General features: G+C 41.1%; 1 long non-coding RNA gene across 7 annotated transcripts in view; it reads left to right on the top strand.

Moving 5' to 3' along the window:
• The window catches only part of LOC102556477 (uncharacterized), a 67478-nt gene that overhangs the window by 788 nt on the left and 45970 nt on the right, over nt 1-20720 (top strand). For 2 of the 7 annotated variants that reach the window (XR_015627046.1, XR_015627048.1), the window contains exons 2-4: nt 2707-2791; nt 6480-6642; nt 7828-7964. This is a non-coding gene — a long non-coding RNA (uncharacterized LOC102556477). Of the gene's footprint in view, nt 1-192; nt 2024-2706; nt 2792-6479; nt 6643-7827; nt 7965-12128; nt 12464-20720 lie in introns of those variants that run through there. The other 5 variants (XR_015627049.1, XR_015627045.1, XR_015627050.1 and 2 more) reach the window with 5 other exon arrangements.

Below are 20720 nucleotides of genomic sequence, written 5' to 3'. Positions count from 1 at the left end.
GCGTGGCCCACAAGAGACGAGGCAGGGAAAAGCTGTGGAACCAAGAGGGGGAGTGGCTCTGAGAAGAGGAGTTCTGAGAGAGGGCGTGGCTTATGGAGGCGGGGCAAGGGGAGGAGCATCGGGAGGGAGGGGCGGGGCTCTCAGAACAGTCCGACGGAGCAGATAAGAGGCGGGGCTCTCGGAGGGGAGGATGAGGGCGTGGCTTTGGGCATGGCGTGGTGTGGACTGAGTGCAGAGACCGCTGTGGTTCTATGTCTGCCATTTGAGGGATAGTCGTCTATCAGGATGTCCTGAAGACAGGCTTTATATAGAAGTTTTCGGGTGGGGATTGGCGCGCGTGCGGCGCAGAGTAAGAGAGGGAGTCACAGTTGAATGATTGCAGAGGCAGCCTCTCAGAGGAGTGTAGGAGGATCAGACTCAAACAAGTTTCAAAGTAACCATCGCGATCTTTGATCTTCCTACTCCACTGTGCCTACTTTTTTTTCTACAACTATGGAAAACCTTGTAGAGGGGGCAGTGCGGTTTGCAGACCAGTTGGAAACTTAGCACCTATATCCTAGGTCCCTCTCTTCTAGAGTTCGCTGATCCTTCTCAAAAAACAGCCTGCTGTAAACTAGATTTTTTGACAAAATCCCTCGTAAGCCATAAAGCCTGCTCCCAAAGACTGCATTTTGATTCCACTCAGAACTCTAAACTTAACAGACCCAGGGTTTTGCAGCTCTCTCACACCTGATCCAGGGCACTTCAAAGATAAGCCAAAAACTTTGTTATGAGAAACACTTTTTGACTGCTAGTAAAGTTTCTCTGTTATAGATATATGGTAATCCTGGATTTATTAGGCCACCTGCTCTGCATTTACAAGACTTATGAGGCTGCAATCAGCCAACCTGAAAATACCAGCATCTAAAATGGGCTTTAAAAAACAGCTTTATGGGGTTGGGGATTTAGCTCAGTGGTAGAGCGCTAGCCTAGCAAGCACAAAGGCCCTGGGTTCGGTCCTCAGCTCCGGAAAAAAAAAAGTATTAAAAAAAAAAAAAAACAGCTTTATGTTAGGATTTGGTGGCTCTATTTCTGAAGAATCTAGCCAATTGGAATAGGAAGGAACATTCTGCATACAGAATGAATGTTTGCCGACTACAGAGGTTGAAACCCAGTGCTTGGTGTGGTGATTTAAAGAGATGGGGTGTTGGAGAAGTGGCTAAGCCAGAACAGAGCTCTCAAAGGTGAAAGTAGCGCTTCATTAAAGAGGTCTGAGGAAAGAGTTCACTCCTGCTGTTAAGAAACAGTAAGAAAACAGCCTGTGAAACCAAGGGACCGTTAGCAGACACCAAGTCAGTGGCTGCATTACCTTTGACTTCCCAGGTGGAGGAGAAATGTTTAAAAAGAACTGATGTAATCTAACCTTATATCTTTAAAAAAAATCCCCTAGCTGGTGTAGCAGCACACACCTATAATTCCAGTACTTAGGAGACAGAGGCAGGAGGATTGCTGCAAGTCAAAGGTCAATCTGAGATATATAGTAAGTTCCAAGCTGAGCTGATCTATAGTGATACCCTGTCTCAACCAAACTAGCCAGGAATGGAGGCACGGTCCTGTAACTCCGTTATTTGGGATGCTGAGGGAGGAGTGGGAATTCATGGGCATCTTCAGCTTTTTAGCAAGTTTGAGGCCAGCCTGAACTATATCAGACCCTAACTCCACAAACTAGTCAAACGAACAAAAATTACCAAAATGAAACTTCTTGCTGTAACTTCTATAAGTAGTACCAGTGTGCAATGACACACACATTCCCATTGCAATGCTCTTCTCAAATAAATACCATTCTTTTAAACAGAGGTTGACACTTGGCTTGCTGCATGGCATCCACTGAGAGGTTGACATTTGTTTTGTGCAGGGTGTCTACTGATCTTTCCTTGTGTGCAGCTTCCAGGGATCTCTCCAGACTCCCTTTACATTTTATCTTCAACCATCTGGGCAGTTCTTTATGCCCTAATCCTCCTCCTCCCAGCTAAATACAGATGCTGTGAGTCTTTTGCTTATGAAAATGGCTTACAAAGTACTTATTGAATGTTTAGTTTATGATGGTCCATAACTTTATGGTGTTTATAATCTAGTGGCAAGATAGATGCTAATGGATCCCAATGAAGGGGGTTAAAGTGGGTTGGGTTTACAGAGGTGGCTTAATCAGTGAAGGGTTTACTGTGCAAGCATGAGGACCCAAATCCAAAACCCCCAGCGTTGATGTAAAAATGTGTCAGATGCCTGTAATCCTAGTGTCAGGAGTAGAGACAGGTGGTTCCTGCACCTTGCTGGCTAGCCAGTTGGAATGTTTCTAGTTCATCGGAACACTACCTCAAAATAACTAGTCTCTACTAGATAGGGGAAACTACCCAACATTCACTTCTGGCCTCCACACACATGCACATAGACTTCCACATGAATACAAGCACACATATACTATGTAAACAGTGACTTGGTTTCTAGTCTAAAGAAGGTAGAAAGGAAACTGGTGATTTGAAGAGTTATGGCCCTCATAGACTCCTGTTTGAATGCTTGGCCATAGGGAAGTAGCATTATTAAGACACATGCTTTGTTGGACTATATAGCCTTGTTGGAGGAAGTGTGTCACTATACAGGCAGGCTGTGAAGTTACGTATGTTCAAACTATGCTTAGTGTGGTTCACAGTTTCCTTCTGCTACCTGCAGATCAAGATGGAGAACTCTTGGTTCCTCCAACGTCTGCCTGCTCGCTGCAATGCTTCCCACCATGATGGACTGAACCTCTAAAACTGTAAGCCAGCCACAATTAAATGTTTTCCTTTATAAAACTTGCTGTGGTCATGGCTCTTTGCTCCAATGAGACCCTAACTAAGACAATAACCTAGTAAATTTGTCTCCATTACCTACATTATAATTTATTTTATAACCGTTAAAGTCTAGTATTTTAATCATTAGTAAATGCAGAAACAGGATATTTTTATGGGAGATTCTCAAAAATGAATCCATATACTTTGTTTCTTGATACATGTTTAATAAATGAAATATTTCATTGCTTTCAATAAGCATGCTATTGGGTATAAATTTGTTTTATTTAAAAATAAAGAGGCTATTTTATTTTCAAATTATATATTCGACACAGTAGTGAATCTTTGTTTTTCTGAAATTCCAAATTCTAATGAATTTTTGTACAAGTATGCAAGATTATGATTAACAACATTCCTCATTAAAAATGTGGAAGGAGGGGGCTGGAGAGATGGCTCAGTGGTTAAGAGCACCGACTGCTCTTCCTGAGGTCCTGAGATCAAATCCCAGCAACTACATGGTGGCTCACAACCATCTGTAATGAGATCTGATGCCCTCTTCTGGTGTGTCTGAAGACAGCTACAGTGTACTCATATACAATAAATAAATCTTTAAAAAAAAAAAAGTGGAAGAAAAGAACCAAGTCTCCAAGATTGTCCTCTGTCCTGCATATGCACACCCACCCACAATCATAAATAAAAAATTTAAATAAGAGTAAACAATAAAATATTCATGAAGGACTGGATTTGAGTTGCTTTCCACACAGGAGCATCAGAGGCTGCTTCATGATGATTCTATAAATGTTACAAGGACTTCATGTTTTCTTAGCAAAACTTTCTGTATTGCTTGTCTTATCACCATGACAAAGTATTCAATGAAAGCAACGTGCAGGAAGCTGTACTTTGGTTCACAGTTTGAGAGGTAGTGTCTGTCATGTAGGTATTTTATATTATAGTTGAGGATAGTTTTTGCTAACCTGGATTTTTTTGTTATTCCAGATGAATTTGCAAATTGCTCTTTCTAACTCTATAAAGAATTGAGTTGGAATTTTGATGGGGATTGCATTGAATCTGTAGATTGCTTTTGATAAAATGGCCATTTTTACTATATTAATCCTGCCAATCCATGAGCATGGGAGGTCTTTCCATCTTCTGAGCTCTTCTTCAATTTCCTTCTTCAGAGGCTTGAAGTTCTTGTCATACAGATCTTTCACTTGCTTGGTTAAAGTCACACGTAGGTGTTTTAAATTATTTGGGACTATTGTGAAGGATCTCATTTCCCTAATTTCTTCTCAGTCTGTTTATCCTTTAAGTAGAGGAAGGTTACTTATTTAATTTTATATCCAGCCACTTTATTGAAGTTGTTTATCAGGCTTAGTAGTTCTCTGGTGGGACTTTTGGGGTCACTTAAGTATACTATCATATCATCTTCAAATAGTGATATTTTGACTTCTTCTTTTCCGATCTGTATCCCCTTGACCTCCTTTTGTTGTCTGATTGCTCTGGCTAGGACTTCAAGAACTATATTGAATAAGGAGGGAGAGAGTGGGCAGCCTTGTCTAGTCCCTGATTTTAGTGGGATTGCTTCAAGTTTCTCTCCATTTAGTTTAATGTTAGCAACTGGTTTGCTGTATATGGCTTTTACTATGTTTAGGGATGGGCCTTGAATTCCTATTCTTTCCAGGACTTTTATCATGAAGGGGTGTTGAATTTTGTCAAATGCTTTCTCAGCATCTAATGGAATGATCATGTGGTTCTTTGAGTTTGTTTATATAATGGATCACGTTGATGGTTTTCCCTATATTAAACCATCCCTGCGTGCCTGGGATGAAGCCTACTTGATCATGATGAATGATTGTTTTGATGTGTTCTTGGACTCGGTTTGCGAGAATTTTACTGAGTATTTTTGCATTGATATTCATAAGGGAAATTGGTCTGAAGTTCTCTTTCTTTGTTGGGTCTTTGTGTGGTTTAGGTATAAGAGTAATTGTGGCTTCATAGAAGGAATTCAGTAGTGCTCCATCTGTTTCAATTTTGTGGAATAGTTTGGGTAGTATTGGTATGAGGTCTTCTATGAAGGTCTGATAGAATTCTGCACTAAACCCATCTGGACCTGGGCTCTTTTTGGTTGGGAGACTTTTAATAACTGCTTCTATTTCTTTAAGAGTTTTGGGTTTGTTTGGATAGTTTATCTGTTCCTGATTTCACTTTGGTATCTGGTATTTGTCTAGAAAATTGTCCATTTCCTCCAGATTTTCCTGTTTTGTTGAATATAGTCTTTTGTAGTAGGATCTGATGATTTTTTTTTAAAATTTCCTCAGATTCTGTTGTTAGGTCTCCCTTTTCATTTCTGATTTTATTTTTTGGATACACTGACTGTGACCTCTGGTTAGTCTGACTAAGGGTTTATCTATCTTATTGATTTTCTCAAAGAACTAGCTCCTGGTTTTGTTGATTCTTTGTATAGTCATTTTGTTTCTACTTGGTTGATTTCAGTCCTGAGTTTGATTTTATTTCCTGCCTTCTATTCTTCTTGGGTGTATTTGATTCCTAGAGCTTTTAGGTGAGCTGTCAAGCTGCTGATGCATGCTCTCTCCTATTTCTTTTTGGAGGCACTAAGAGCTATGAATTTTCCTCTTAGCACAGCTTTCCTTGTGTCCCATAAGTTTGGGTATGTTGGGCCTTCATTTTCATTAAATTCTAAGAAGTCTTTAATTTCTTTCTTTATTTCTTCCTTGACCAGGTTATCAGTGAGTAGAGCATTGTTCAACTTTCATGTATATGTGGGCTTTCTGTCGTTATTTTTGTTATTGAAGACCAGCCTTAGTCTGTGATGATCTGATAGCATGCATGGCATTATTTCTATCTTCCTGTATCTGTTGAGGCCTGTTTTGTGACCGATTATTTGCTCAGTTTTGGAGAAGTTTCCATGAGGTGCTGAAAATAAGGTATATCCTTTTGTTTTAGGATAGAATGCTCTATAAATATCTGTTACATCCAATTGGTTCATAACTTCTGCTAGTTTCTATATGTCTCTGTTTAATTTCTGTTTCCATGATCTGTCCATTGATGAGAGTGGGGTGTTGAAATCTCCTACTATTATTGTGTGAGGTGCAATGTGTGCTTTGAGCTTTAGTAAGGTTTCTTTTATGAATGTATGTGCCCTTGTATTTGGAGCATAGATATTTAGGATTGAGAGTTCATCTTCGTGGATTTTTCCTTTGATGAGTATGAAGTGTCCTTATCTTTTTTGATGACTTTTGGTTGAAAGTCTGTCCGGGGCCACCCGGCCTGCTTGTGCCTTTCTTTGCCTGAGCTAGGTATTTTCTGCTTCATGCGCCCTTGTTTCCAAGTAGCACATGTGGGGGTTACCACCAGCCAAGAATACTGGAGACTTTCTGCTAGCTTGCTTCTACACAAGAATGAGTTTTACTCTATTGTTAGTTAGAGATTTTAGGATATTGAAACTTATTGTAGGTAAGTTTCTGGGAAATCAAAACTTATGCCAATGGTTTCTGATGTGACGTATGTTTATTGTTACCCTGACTACCAGTTTGTATTGTGTGATTTTTTTTTTTTTTGCTTCTAAGCAAGTGCTTTTTGCTTGATTAAATGAGAATTGATCAGAATAGTGTTGTCTCCATTTCTCCCGCCTCTTGTCCCATCCATCCCACTCAGCTCTCCAGGGTCTCCATTGATATTCCCGTGGGCTGGGACAGTTGGTGCCCAAAGTGTGGGGCCTGGATACAGGGGTCTCCGTGAGGAAGAAGACTCATGTGGCCGGCATTATATATAGAAATTTCTTCGAACGCCGTGGGAGCCTGCTGTGGCCAAAACGAAGGTGAGTGATAGAGTCTGATTATGGGACAAGCATTAAACCAACATGAGGTCTATGTGAGACAGTTAAAGGCATTAAAGATGCAGGGAGTAAAGGTAAAACCCAATGATTTATTTAATGTTTTGATTTTGTTAAGGATCTTTGCCCTTGGTTTCCTCAAGAGGGAACTATCGATATTAAAAGATAGAATAGAATAAGAGATACTCTTAAAGACTTTTAATACACCTTTGGGCCTGAAAAGGCTCTTGTGACTGCTTTTTCTTATTGTACTCTAATTAAAGAATTAATAGATAAAAAGGAGACTTGCCCAACAGTAATAGCCGCGATATCACAAACTGAGGAGAATCTAAAAGATTCCTCAAAGACCGATAAGGTCAAAACACAGGGAGAAGAGCAAATTGACCTAATTTCCCTAGAAAGTGAGGATGAGGGTGCACAAGGGGGACACGGGGTGCCTGAGGACAGAAAAAAGGTTCACAAAAAAGATAATAAAAGAGAAAAATCTGATATTAGACTCAAGCCAGATGTGAGACCTAAAAAATGTCCTCCTCTTAAAGATCTATCTGACCTCGACAATGAAAATGACCCAAAATCAGCAAAAGTGAATTCGGATTCCTTAGAAGATGAGGAAGCCAAATACCACAAGCCCAATTGGCTTCCGCCGTTTTCTCTGCCACCTCCTTATAATCGGGCCTCTGCGCCTACTGTAATGGCGGTCGTTGACCTCAAGCAAGAGTTGAAATAAAAAATCACTTATCTTGAGGAACAAATAAAGTTAGAGGAACTTTATCGATATTTGATTAACAAACTATAAAAATTAAAAACAGGGGATGAGTCTGTGACAGATACAAACTAAAAAGCAAAAACAACTCTCCCGCCACAACTGTCTGGATAATTCGTACCAAAAGATGCACAGGGACAGCCTTGGAGATATCACTTTAAATTTAAATTTAAATTTTAAATGACTTTAAAATTATAAAAGGGCTGGAGAGATGGCTCAGAGGTTAAGAGCACCGACTGCTCTTCCAGAGGTCCTGAGTTCAATTCCCAGCAACCACATGGTGGCTCACAACCATCTATGAATAAAATAAATAAATCTTAAAAAAAAAAGATTTAAAATTATCAAAGAATTAAAAACTGCTGTTGCCCAATATGGTGCTACCACTCCTTATACTCTGGCCTTTTTAGAATCAGTGGCTGAAAACTGGCTCACTCCTGGGGACTGCAATACACTAGTCTGTACTGTTCTGCCCGGAGGTGATTATCTTCTCTGGAAGTCAGAATTTTTTGAAGATTGTAGAGAGACTGTTGAAAGGAATGCCCAGGTAGGTAATGGGTGGACTTTTGACATGCTGACTGGATCAGGCAATTATGATACTAACGATGCTCAGATACAATATGATCCTGGGCTATTCGCTCAAATTAAAGCAGCAGCCACTAGGGCCTGGAGAAAACTACCTGTTAAAGGGGATGCAGGAGCGTCGCTTACTGGGGTGAAACAGGGACTGGATGAGCCTTTTGCAGATTTCGTACACAGGCTCATGACTACTGCAGGTCACATTTTTGGAAGTGCAGAGGCAGGTGTTGATTATGTAAAACAATTAGCCTATGAAAGTGCCAATCCAGCTTGTCAGGCGGCTATCAGACCCTATGAAAGAAGACTGATTTGACAGGTTACATCCACCTCTGTTCAGACATTGGACCCTCGTATCAGCAGGGTCTTGCTATGGCAGCAGTCTTTAGTGGACAGACTGTTAAAGAATTCATCACCAATAGAGAAAAAAAATAAACGGGGGTGTTTTAAATGTGCTAAGGCAGGACATTATACTAAAGATTGCTGCAGAGAACCAATTAGAAAACAATCTGATCTCCCTGCTCCTGGCCTCTGCCCAAAATGCAAACGAGGAAAACATTGGGCAAATTTCTGCAGATCAAAGAGAGACACTGAAGGGAACCCAATATATCATCAGGGAAATGGAGTTTGTGGGGCAGTCAGCTTTGTTCCAGCCAACTCCAACAATCCATTTCAAAACTTAGTAGAGCAACACCAGGAAGTGTAGAACTGGACCTCTGTCCTACCTCCCACACAGTATTAACCCCAGAGATGGGGACTCAGGCTCTCAATACTGGAATCTATGGTCCACTGCCATCTCAAACATTTGGACTGATTATAGGAAGAAACAGTGTGACCATGAAAAGGCTACAGATTTATCCTGGACTGATAGACAATGATTATACAGGGGAAATAAAAGTTATGGCCAAAGCAGCAGACAATATTATAACCATTCCTCAGCGTGAGAGGATAGCTCAATTAGTATTGCTTCCCCTAATTAAAACTGACAATAAAATACAACATCCCAAAAGAGGAGATAGGGGTTTTGGATCATCAAATACTTATTGGGTACAGGAGATTACTGCTCAGAAACTGTCCCTCAAACTTTGGCTAGATGGAAAGTTATTTACAGGATTAATTGACACAGGAGCTGATGTGACTATTATTAAACAAGAAGATTGGCCTTCCAGTTGTCCTACTGTGGAGACATTAACTAATTTGAGAGGGATTGATCAGAGTAGCAACCCAAGACAAGGTTCAAAATACCTTACTGGGAGAGATAAGTAAAATAATTCAGGCCTTATTAAGCCTTTTGTAACTTCTCATTTGCCTGTGAATTTACGGGGGAGGGATTTGCTTTCCCAGATGAAAGTTGTAATGTGCAGCCTTAATGAGGTGATTGCTGCACAGATATTAGACCAGGGATGTGGCCCCGGAAAAGGATTGGGAAAGCAAGAAAATGGTGTGCTATAACCTATCTCAGCCACAGGTCAAAAGGATAAAGGAGGATTGGGAAAATTTTTAATTTTAACCATTGACGTGCCTGCACCCCAAGGTATGCTGATCCAATTATCTGGAAGTCTGATGAGCCCATATGGGTAGATCAATGGTCTTTAACCTCTGAAAAACTAGAAGTGGCACAATTGTTAGTGCAGGAACAATTGGAAGCAGGACATATTCAAGAGAGTAGCTCTTTTTTAGAATATTCCTATTTCTGTTATTAAGAAAAAAATCTTGTAAATAGAGGCTGTTACAGGATTTAAGAACTGTAAATGCTACCATGGTACTCATGGGTGCCCTCCAACCTGGTTGCCTTCTCCTGTGGCTATACCTCTAGGTTATTTTAAGGTAATATTGATTTAAAAGATTGCTTTTTTACAATTCCTTTATATCCTGATGACCAGAAAAGGTTTGCCTTTAGTCTACCATCTATAAAATTTAAAGAACCTATGAGGCACTATCAATGGAGAGTCTTGCCTCAAGGAATGGCAAATAGTTCCACCCTATGCCAAAAATATGTTGCTAAGGCCATACAAACAATCAGAGGTTCTTGGAAAAGCATGTATATTGTTCATTACATGGATGATATATTAATAGCAGGGCAAGAAGGTGGACAGGTGTTACAATGTTACAATGCCTTACACAGCTGAAACAAGCGCTAGCAGCTTCAGGACTTCACATAGCTCCAGAAAAGGTTCAGTTTCAAGAACCCTATACTTATTTGGAATTCCAAATAATGGGCCAAAGATAATTAGTCAAAAGGCTACCATTCGCAGGGATCAATTATATACTCTTAATGATTTACAAAAATGGTTGGGTGATATTAATTGACTTCAACCTTATTTAAAACTTACCACCAGAGAGTTAAAACCCTTGTTTGATGTATTAAAAGGAGATCCTAACCCTAAATCCCCAAGAAAAATTTCTTAGTCAGCACTTTTGGCACTACAAAAGGTCAGGGATAACATCACCAAACAACTTGTTACTCATATAAATTATAATCAACCTTTGGTGCTCATCATATTTAATACTACCATGACACCAACTGACCTTTTTTTTGGCAGAGTAACCCTATTATGTGGATTCATTTACTTTCTTCCCCGAAAAAGGTTTTATTACCTTATTATGATGCTATAGCAGATTTAATTATTTTAGGAAGAGAAAATGCTAAAAAATATTTTGGAATTGAGCCAGCAAAAATTATTTAGCCTTACACCCAACCTCAGGTCAACTGGCTTTTACAAAACACAGGTACATGGCCTATTGTCTGTGCCTCATTTACAAGAGATTTAGATAATCATTACCCACCTGATAGGCTAATTTAATTTTATAAATTACATGCTGTTATATTTCCCCGAATTATTAGTAAAGAACCTTTAGATGATGCTTGATTAGTATTTACTGATGGATCATACTGGAATTACAGCTATACTTTTAAAGGTAAAATAGTTAAATTCCAGACTCAAAATTCCTCTGCCCAATTAGTTGAATTACAATCCATTATTGCAGTTCTTCCGCCTTTCCTGATGAATCCTTGGATGTTTATACTGATAATGCTTATTTGGCCCATTCCATACCTTTGTTAGAAACTGCGGGACAGATTAGGTACGTCTCAGAAACAGCCACTTTGTTTTATGTTGTCAAAAACTTATCCAAAAACGGACCAAGAACTTTTTCTTGGGACACTTTAGGGCCCATTCTGGTCTGCCAGGACCTTTGACCCAAGGCAATGAAGTGGCAGATGGGGCCACTAAGTTAATAGCCACTGCTTCCCCTGGCCTACCTGAAAGACTTCAACGGGCACAGACTGCTCATTCTTTACATCATTTAAATGCTCACACATTAAGATCGATGTTTTATATTACCAGAGAACAAGCCAGACAGGTAGTCAAACAATGTCCTTCCTGTGTGATTTGCCTCTAAACTCCACACTTAGGAGTCAATCCCAAAGGCTTAGTACCAAATATGATCTGGCAAATGGATGTCACACACTACTCAGAATTTGGTAATTTACAATATATTCATGTTTGTATAGATACCTATAGTGGCTTCGTTGTTTCTACCCTATAAACTGATGAAACCACCAAACATGTCATTGCCCACCTACTACATTGCTTTTCTGTCTTGGGGATTCCCAAATAAATTAAAACTGATAACGGTCCAGGTTATATCTCAAAGGCTTTTCAAAAATTTTGTACACAATTACACATCGCACATCTTACAGGGATTCCTTATAACCCTCAAGGACAAGGCATGGTAGAAAGAGCACATTTGTCTTTAAAAAATACTATTGAAAAAATAAAAAAGGGAGAATGGTATCCTACGAAGGGTAACTCCAGAAATATAGTAAACCATGCCCTTCTTATTTTAAATTTTTAAAAATCGGATGCTTATTAAAAGTCAGCTGCAGATCATTTTTGGCACCCTAATTCACAAAAACAGTTCGCCGTGGTCAAATGGAAAGATCCTTTAGATGATGCATGGCATGGACCCGACTCAGTGCTTTTCTGGGGGAGACGATCAGTCTACATTTTTTCTCAAAAAAAAATGATGCAGCCAGATGGCTGCCAGAGCGATTGGTAAAACAAATTGATAATAATAATAAATCCAGGGAATAACCTCTTCCCTGAGAATACATACTTTTTTTTCTTTTCAGCAAAATGACTGAATTCAACTTGCTGTAGATATTCCTTTGGATGTCCTTTTGAGACAATGAAAAATCACTTGTGAGGCTTCAGCACCAGGTAAAAGGGATGCAACTTCCCCATTTGCCTGGCGTTTTTTCCTGACAGAAAATTATACCAACCATGCTAAAACTCAGAGTTATGGTCATCTCTTGGCTACGGCTGATGGCCCACCTGTGGGATGCCAATCTGCTAAAATGTTACATTTTACAGATTTTAAGACACTGCCTGGAAAAGTTGCTCCTGTCTTGTGCTTTTTTGTATGATCAGCAATGTTCCTACAGTATAGACAGACGGATTGAAGAGAACGTGGGATGTTCCTATCATTCATGCAGAATCCATGATGTTAGGACCTTAAGAAATAATGAGATTATTATCCAAGGTCCTTATCAGGGCCATAATTTTTACCGCACATCCACAGGCTATATGTGGTTTGTTTGGGATCCATGGGATTCTTGCTGGACTACACTGGTCAAGTGAGTCATGTGTATGACTAGAGATACAACCTGGCCTAGCAGCTATGTCTGTATTTGGTGTTCTCTTGTCCAAGTACAAACCACCATTCATGCAGAAATCAAAGAACAAGAAAAAGAGTTAAATGCACAACTCACCTGTCTTCACAACATCCTTTTTCCTGGCTCTGTCTTCTCAGAGAAGGCCTCGTGATTGCCAACATTACAGGTCTTGGCAATGTTTCTGCATGCCTCCTTTGTGCCACACTAGGACATCCTCCTTTAACAGTAGTCCCATATTCCACCTCATTTAATGGCTCTAGTAATATTGATAAAGGATTCTCTCCCACCTCTGATCTATCACTGTTTTTGGTTCCTGATCAGGGAACAATTTAGCTTTTGCTATTCTAATGCTAGCACTACCTTGTGTAATTTGACTATTGTCCCAAATACAGATCTTTTTGCCCCTGAGGGGTATTTTTTCTGGTGTAATGGTACTCTTTCCAAAAATCTTTCGACTCCTGTAAATAAGGAGCTGCTGTGCCTTCCTGTTACCTTAGGGCCGCTGTTAACCCTTCGCACCCCAACTGAATATCTAGGTTGGGCTGGCCTGCCATTCTTAAGGATGAAATGGGCTGTTTTCTTATCCCTGGTATCTCCTTTGCTACATCCATTGTGGCTGCTGGCTTGGCAGGAAGAACTTTAGGACATTCCCTTCTCACCACTGCAAAACTTTCTCAACAGTTTCATTTGGCAATAGAGGCCTCAGCAGAGTCTCTGGCCTCCCTGCAAAGGCAGATGAATTCCCTTGCTCAGGTCGGGCAAGCCTTAGATCTGATGGTGGAAAAGGGCAGAACATGCCTGTTCCTGGGAGAAGAATGCTGTTTCTATGTCAACGAATCTGGCTTGGTGGAAACCCAAGTTAATAAGTTACACAAGCTCAGCGCTGAACTACAGAGACAGGAATTTTCCTCTGCTGCTGATGGTTGGTGGAGATCATCTATGTTTTCTCTTTTGATGCCCTTTGTGGGACCTCTGATTAGTATTTTGCTTTTGGTTACACTGGGACCCGTGATTTTCAACAGGCTCATGCTTTTATTAAACAACAAATCGAAGCCATTCGGGCTAGGCCTACACAGGTCCATTATCATCGCCTTGAGATGAATGATCTAGGTCTGCTGCCAACTACCTCCCCTGTGAGCTGAACTGCACAGTCAGTGACTAGTAAGAGAGCAACATTCTCTGACCATTTGGGGCCTAAGACAGGAGGATCACCATAAGCTGTTGCTTTATCCAATGATGGGCCTAGAGAAATAAGAATGTCTTGCTCCGACCTAAGACAGACACAGTTCCCGAGGGGCTCTTTTGTGGCTTGAAATAATAAAAAAGGGGGACCTGTCCAGGGCCACCCAGCCTGCTTGTGCCTTTCTTTGCCTGAGCTACATGTTTTCTGCTTCATGGGCCCTTGTTTCCAAGTAGCATACGTGGGGGTTACCACCAGCCAAGAATACTGGAGACTTTCTGCTAGCTTGCTTCTACACAAGAATGAGTTTCACTCTATTGTTAGTTGGAGATTTCAGGATATTGAAACTTATTGTAGGTAAGAAGTTTCTGGGAAATCAAAACTTATGCCATTGGTTTCTGATATGACGTATGTTAATCATTACCCTACCAGTTTGTAGTGTGTGATTTTTTTCTGCTTATAAGCAAGTGCTTTTTGCTTGATTAAATGAGACTTGATCAGAATACTGTCTTGTCTCCATTTCTCCTACCTCTTATCCCATTCATCCCACTCCCCTCTCCGGGATCTCTGTTGATGTTCTTGTAGGCCCAGACAAAAGTCGATTTTATTGGATATTAGAATTGATACTCCAGCTTGTTTCTTCGGATCATTTTCTTGGAAAATTGTTTTCCAGCCTTTGAAGTAATGTCTGTCTTTGTCACTAAGGTGTGTTTCTTGTATGCAGCCAAATGCTGGGTCTTCTGTATGTATCCAGTCTGTTAGTCTATGTTCTGTTATTAGGAAATTGATACCATTGATGTTAAGAGATATTAAGGAATACTGATTGTTGTTTCCTGTTATTTTTTATTGTTAGAGGTGAAATTATGTTTGTGTGTCTCTCTTCTTTTGGGTTTGTTGAAAGAAGATTACTTATTTGCTTTTTCTAGGATGTAGTTTCCCTCCTTGTGTTGGAGTTTTCCATCTATTGTCCTTTGTAGGGCTGAGTTTGTGGAAAGATATTGTGTAGATTTTGTTTCATCATGGAATATCTTGGTTTCTCCATCTATGTTAATTGAGTTTTGCAGGATACAGTAACCTGGGCTGGCATTTGTGTTCTCTTAGGGTCTGTATGACATCAGTCCAGGATCTTCTGGCCTTCATAGTTTCTGGCGAAAAGTCTGGTGTGATTCTGATAGGTCTGCCTTTATATGTTACTTGACCTTTCCCCCTTACTGCTTTTAGTAATCTTTCTTTGTTTTGTGTGTTTGGTGTTTTTACTATTATGTGACAGGAGGCATTTCTTTTCTGCTCTATTCTATTTGGAGTTCTGTAGGCTTCTTGTATGATTATGGGTATCTCTTTCTTTAAGTTAGGGAGGTTTTCTTCTATAATTTTGTTGAAGGTATTTACTGGCCCTTTAAATTGGGAATCTTTGCTCTCTTCTATAGCTATTATCCTTAGGTTTGATCTTCTCATGGTGTCCGGATTTCCTGGATGTTTTGGGATAGGAGCTTTTTCTGTTTTACATTATCTTTGTTGTTTGTGTCAATGTTTTCTATAGTATCTTCTTCCCCTGAAATTCTCTCTTCTATCTCTTCTATTCTGTTGGTGATGCTTGCGTCTATGATTCCTGATCTCTTTCCTAGGTTTTCTTTGTCTCCCTTTGTGCTTTCTTTATTGTTTCTATTTCCATTTTTTAAATCCTGGATGGTTTTGTTCAATTCCTTCACCTGTTTGGTTGTGTTTTCCTATAATTCTTTAAGGGATTTTTGTGTTTCCTCTGTAAGGGCTTCTACTTGTTTACTTGTGTTATTCTGTATTTCTTTAAATGAGTTTTTTATGACCTTAGTGTCCTCTATCACCATCATAAAATGTGATTTTAAATCTAAATCTTGCTTTTCCGGTGTGTTTGAATATCCAGTATTTGCTTTGGTGGGAGAACTGGGCTCTGATGATGCCAAGTAGTGTTGGTTTCTGTGCTTGCCTCTTGCCCTCAGGTTGTCTCTGGTGTTAGCTGGTCTTGCTCTCTCTGACAGTGGCTTGACCCTCCTGTAGGTCTGTGTGTCAGCACTCCTGTAGACCTGGTTTGTTTTTGTTTGTTTGTTTGTTTGTTTGTTTTTTCAGCCAGATCTGGGAACAGAGACCTCTGCTCTCAGGTGTGTAGGAGCTCCTGGAAACTTGCTTTCAGCCCTTGGTGCATGCACAAACCCAAAGGGTGCTGCCCCTGACTGCTCCTAGGTCCTATACCCAGGAGGCACAGATGGCACTAGGCAATTTCCTCTTGGGTCGGGAATGTGGGCAGAGAGTAGTTAGTTTCCTCTGAGTTCTCAGGAGTGTCTGCACTTGAGAGGGTCCAGCTCTCTCCTCCACAGGATTTGGGTGCAGGGAGCTATGTGACCGGTTCAGTTCAGTTCTGGGCACAGGCCAGAACCAGCAGGTTCCTGCTGCTGACTGCGCCTATATTCCTGTATCCAGAGGCACTATGACGTTTCCTCTTGGGCCAGGGATGTGTGCAGAGGTGGGCAGAAGTGGCGTTCTGTCCTGCGGTCTCAAGATTGTCCACACTTCTGGGAGTTTACCTCTCTCCCCCACAGGATTTGGGAGCAGGGAGCTGTGGGATCGATTCGGTTCATATCCGGGCACAGACAGAAACTGAAAGTGCCCTGTCCCAGAGGACTTCTGTCTTTGTGTGTCCTGAGTCCACCAGGCAGGTCACTTGGCACAGAATAGTTGGTCTTACCTCTGCTCTCAGGTGTGTAGGCACTCCTGGCGGCTGGCTTTCAGCCCTCGGCGCAGGCAGAAAATCCTAGACTCTTTCAAAAACACAAAAATAAGTAAGTAAAAACAAAAAGTTCCTAGTGGATTGAAGCTCTAAAGACATGGCTTCTCAAGAAAGGAAGGGCTACAGGGAGCACTGCTCAGCGCTGCTAACTATGGAGCACTGCTCAGTTGCTCAGCGGTGCTCTTAAAGGGATCTTAGATCCAAAAACCCACCATCTTAAAGGAAGCTAGGACTCAACTGGATTAATGAAACACACACACACACACACACACACACACACACACACACGCTTTTTTTTTTTTAAAGAAAAACAGATTTATTTACACTTTGGCCAAATCAGGGGAGTCCTGGAGTCTTTCTGCATTTTCTGTAACACTATTACAGTTTTCTAGAAAAAAAAAAAAAAAGAAACAGGAATCAGGAAAAAGACACATACTATTTAAACAGAACTGTGTGAAATCTCCTGGGAGACAAGTTTCTCCTCTGCAGCCATCGAGACTTCAGTCTTTCCCTGGCCCCGCATGGGGCTCCAGATGCTCTCAGTCTTGGGAGTCAAGCCTGATGGACAATGAGAGGGGCACGTGCATCTCTGTCCCCTTTCTGTTGCTGTGATTTTCCACGGGACAAAGACATCATCATGGTTTCAGGTTTCAACCCATCCAGGTGGAGGAAGTCACAACAGCAGGAGTATGAGGCAGCTGGCCACACTGCATCTGTGGGCTAAACCCAGAGACAAAGAAGTGAATACCTGCCATCAGTTCATGTTTCCGTGTCTTATGAGTATATGATCCAGGATCCCCACCCAGAGAAGTAAGGTGGGTGTTCCTGGGCTGCAAAGATGGTTCAGTGATGAAGGGCCCTGGCTGTCCTTCAGAAAGATGTGGCTTCACTTCCACCACCCACATGACAGGACACAACCGTTACCAACTTCAGTTATAGGAGATCTGATGCCTCAGGGGATACTGGGCCTGCAGGTGGTGCACAGGCATACATGCAGACAAATCACCCATACACATAAAAAACGACTAAAATAATATGAGTCTTCCCACTGAAGTTTAGAATCTTCCACAGGCATGTCCATAGGTCATCTCCTAGGTGATTCTAGATTTTGTTGTGTTGACGTGACGCTAATTGTCATAGATGCTAGATTTGGTCTGTGGCATTGGTACAAAAAAATGTGGGGAAGCTGTGTCTGGATGTGGAGAAATTTGCTCCTGGAAGGTCACTTTGGGGAATTTTTGAGATGAGTTCAGAATTGAGTTGTCTCACTGGGATGCAGAGACTTCCAAGTTTTGGATGCTGTAGGAAAGCCCCAGGGTCTTTCTCCAGGTAAGTCCCATCGCCTGTCACAACTTCTTGTCTTCTTTGCAGGAGATTTTCTATCTTGCTATCTGTCCTTAGGGATTCTTGTTTCTTCAACTTTACGTGTAGAGTCAATCAGATGTCCTCATGTCATCATGCTGCCAGCATGTTCCCCAGCAGTCTGTGGAGTTACCTCTCCTCAGGCCAAACCAGGATCTGTGGCTTTCTTTTTCTTTTTCTTTTTTTAAATTAACTTGAGTATTTCTTATATACATTTCGAGTGTTATTCCCTTTCCCGGTTTCCGGGCAAACATGCTCCTCCCCCCTCCCCTTCCTTATGGGTATTCCCCTCCCAACCCTCCTCCCATTGCCGCCCTCCCCCCAACAGTCTAGTTCACTGGGGGTTCAGTCTTAGCAGGACCCAGGGCTTCCCCTTCCACTGGTGCTCTTACTAGGATATTCATTGCTACCTATGAGGTCAGAGTCCAGGGTCAGTCCATGTATAGTCTTTAGGTAGTGGCTTAGTCCCTGGAAGCTCTGGTTGCTTGGCATTGTTGTACATATGGGGTCTCGAGACCCTTCAAGCTCTTCCAGTTCTTTCTCTGATTCCTTCAACGGGGGACCTATTCTCAGTTCAGTGGTTTGCTGCTGGCATTCGCCTCTGTACTTGCTGTATTCTGGCTATGTCTCTCAGGAGCGATCTACATCCGGTTCCTGTCGGTCTGCACTTCTTTGCTTCATCCATCTTGTCTAATTGGGTGGCTGTATATGTATGGGCCACATGTGGGGCAGGCTCTGAATGGGTGTTCCTTCAGTCTCTGTTTTAATCTTTGCCTCTCTCTTCCCTGCCAAGGGTATTCTTGTTCCCCTTTTAAAGAAGGCGTGAAACATTCACATTTTGATCATCCGTCTTGAGTTTCATTTGTTCTAGGCATCTAGGGTAATTCAAGCATTTGGGCTAATAGCCACTTATCAATGAGTGCATACCATGTATGTCTTTCTGTGATTGGGTTAGCTCACTCAGAATGATATTTTCCAGTTCCAACCATTTGCCTACGAATTTCATAAAGTCGTTGTTTTTGATAGCTGAGTAATATTCCATTGTGTAGATGTACCACATTTTCTGTATCCATTTCTCTGTTGAAGGGCATCTGGGTTCTTTCCAGGTTCTGGCTATTATAAATAAGGCTGCGATGAACATAGTGGAGCATGTGTCTCTTTTATATGTTGGGGCATCTTTTGGGTATATGCCCAAGAGAGGTATAGCTGGGTTCTCAGGCAGTTCAATGTCCAATTTTCTGAGGAACCTCCACACTGATTTCCAGAATGGTTGTACCAGTCTGCAATCCCACCAACAATGGAGGAGTGTTCCTCTTTCTCCACATCCTCGCCAGCATCTGCTGTCACCTGAGTTTTTGATCTTAGCCATTCTCACTGGTGTGAGGTGAAATCTCAGGGTTGTTTTGATTTGCATTTCCCTTATGACTAAAGATGTTGAACATTTCTTTAGGTGTTTCTCAGCCATTCGGCATTCCTCAGCTGTGAATTCTTTGTTTAGCTCTGAACCCCATTTTTTAATAGGGTTATTTGTCTCCCTGCGGTCTAACTTCTTGAGTTCTTTGTATATTTTGGATAAAAGGCCTCTATCTGTTGTAGGATTGGTAAAGATCTTTTCCCAATCTGTTGGTTGCCGTTTTGTCCTAACCACAGTGTCCTTTGCCTTACAGAAGCTTTGCAGTTTTATGAGATCCCATTTGTCGATTCTTGATCTTAGAGCATAAGCCATTGGTGTTTTGTTCAGGAAATTTTTTCCAGTGCCCATGTGTTCCAGATGCTTCCCTAGTTTTTCTTCTATTAGTTTGAATGTGTCTGGTTTGATGTGGAGGTCCTTGATCTACTTGGACTTAAGCTTTGTACAGGGTGATAAGCATGGATCGATCTGCATTCTTCTACATGTTGACCTCCAGTTGAACCAGCACCATTTGCTGAAAATGCAATCTTTTTTTCCATTGGATGGTTTTGGCTCCTTTGTCAAAAATCAAGTGAGCATAGGTGTGTGGGTTCATTTCTGGGTCTTCACTTCTATTCCATTGGTCTATCTGTCTGTCTCTGTACCAATACCATGCAGTTTTTATCACTATTGCTCTGTAATATTGCTTGAGTTCAGGGATAGTGATTCCCCCAGAAGTCCTTTTATTGTTCAGGATAGCTTTAGCTATCCTGGGTTTTTTGTTATTCCAGATGAATTTGCAAATTGTTCTGTCTAACTCTTTGAAGAATTGGGTTGGTATTTTGATGGGGAGTGCATTGAATCTGTAGATTGCTTTTGGTAAAATGGCCATTTTTTTTTGGTTCTTTTTTTTTCGGAGCTGGGGACCGAACCCAGGGCCTTGCGCTTCCTAGGTAAGCGCTCTACTAATGAGCTAAATCCCCAGCCCCAAAATGGCCATTTTTACTATATTAATCCTGCCAATCCATGAGCATGGGAGATCTTTCCATCTTCTGAGGTCTTCTTCAATTTCTTTCTTCAGAGTCTTGAAGTTCTTATTGTACAGATCTTTTACTTGCTTGGTTAAAGTCACACCGAGGTACTTTATATTATTTGGGTCTATTATGAAAGGTGTCGTTTCCCTAATTTCTTTCTCGGCTTGTTTCTCTTTTGTGTAGAGGAAGGCTACTGATTTATTTGAGTTAATTTTATACCCAGCCACTTTGCTGAAGTTGTTTATCAGCTTTAGTAGTTCTCTGGTGGAACTTTTGGGATCACTTAAATATACTATCATATCATCTGCAAATAGTGATATTT

Source organism: Rattus norvegicus, chromosome 8 (genome assembly GCF_021556685.1).
Source record: "Rattus norvegicus strain SHRSP/BbbUtx chromosome 8, alternate assembly SHRSP_T2T, whole genome shotgun sequence".
Taxonomy (NCBI): Eukaryota; Metazoa; Chordata; class Mammalia; order Rodentia; family Muridae; genus Rattus; species Rattus norvegicus.
Note: the sequence above shows the minus strand (reverse complement) of the source record. Positions and strands in the feature narration are given on the sequence as shown.